Source organism: Elephantulus edwardii, unplaced genomic scaffold (genome assembly GCF_000299155.1).
Source record: "Elephantulus edwardii isolate Elephantulus edwardi_28Jun2011 unplaced genomic scaffold, EleEdw1.0 scaffold03117, whole genome shotgun sequence".
Classification (NCBI taxonomy): Eukaryota; Metazoa; Chordata; class Mammalia; order Macroscelidea; family Macroscelididae; genus Elephantulus; species Elephantulus edwardii.
The window spans coordinates 2,901-4,453 of record NW_006402867.1 but is presented as its reverse complement, the minus strand read 5'-3'; positions in this window follow the sequence as shown (position 1 = coordinate 4,453).

Here is a 1,553-nt window from a genome sequence, read left to right as displayed (position 1 = left end):
TATTTATTATACTAATGTATTTCACCATTAAATTTACTACCAAATAATTACTCAGACTTATATTAAAAAATCCACAAATACATGTTTAAAACGTGTCAAACTTCTTCTACTGCAAGACAGACTTTGAGCTTGTTCTCTTGACTTCCACCCAGGTTCTAGCCACTCGAATGAGTTGTTTTCTTTTTCTATTCACATCTATTCTGGCTCAAAATGATAAAATTGAAAAAGTAGCAATTATTCCTACTGGGATTTGGTGAATTAATCTGGAATTATAGAATAAGATTAGGATTTTTGGAGTATTAATAGCAAGAAGCTGTTGTCTAAACAGAGTTAGGCAACCCTGTTGTTGTTGTTGTTATTGTTATGTGCTGTTGAGTCACCTGCGACCCATAGTGACCCTATTACAACAGCTCTGGACCTTGCCCTGTCTTGAGACAGTCTCATTGACTCTGACACACCATCACCCCAGTCATGTCAATTCTTCTCATTCGGGGTACACTACATGGTTTAAAATAGGAAGAGTTTGTGTCAGGGTTGTGTCCTTTCTCCACACCTACTCAATCAGTAAGCTAAACAAATAATTTATGAAGCTGGACTCTGTGAATAGGAATGTGGCATAAGGATAGGAGGAAGACTCATCAACATTCTGTTATACAGATGGCACAACCTTGCTTCCTGAAAGTGAGGGTGACCTGAAATGCTTCCTACAGAGGATCAAAGACTGCAACCTTCAATATGGATTACATCTCACCATCAGGAAAACACGTCTTTGCCACGGGGCCAATAGACAACATCATGATAGATGGTGAAGGGATTGAAATTGTCAATGATTTTATCTTGCTTGGATCTGCAACAAGCATTCTTGGTATCAGCAGTTAGGAGGTCATGAGATGGATTGCTATGGGCAAGTCTGATGTCAGGGACTTCTCCAAAAATCTCCTTATACAAGGCCATGGTCTTTTCAATTACTTGCTATGCATCTGAAATTTGGACAACATGTAAGGATGACAGAAAAAGAATTGAGACCTTTGAGTTGTGATGTTGAAGAAGATTGCTGAATGTCCCATCAACTGGCAAAAGAAAAGATATGTCTGGGGAAAGGTGCAACCAGAGTGCTCTTTGTAGGCAAGGCAAGGATGGTGAAGCTTCGTCTCTCATACTTCTGATTTGTTGCTAGGAGAGGCTAATCTTTGTGAAATGACATCATCCTGGGTTAAGTGGAGGATCGATCAGGGGGGAGATGAAGACCCTCAATAAGATGGATTGACTCGAGGGGAGCTCTGGTGGCCTAGTGACAAGGAGCTGTGCTGCAATCCCAAAGGTGCACAGTTCAAATCCAGTGACTGTTACAGTGGGCTCGAGAATATTAGCGATTATGAAGATGGTGCAGGTGTAAGGTGAGACCTGTTGTTTACTGGGATGCTGTGAGTTCATGACAACAACCACCATGTTCTTAATTGGGACTATTTGGTTTTCCCTGAAAGGTTAAGAATATTTATTCTTATTCTTAGATATTTTCTAAAGAAAGTAATAAAATAAGATGAAGAGGAAAT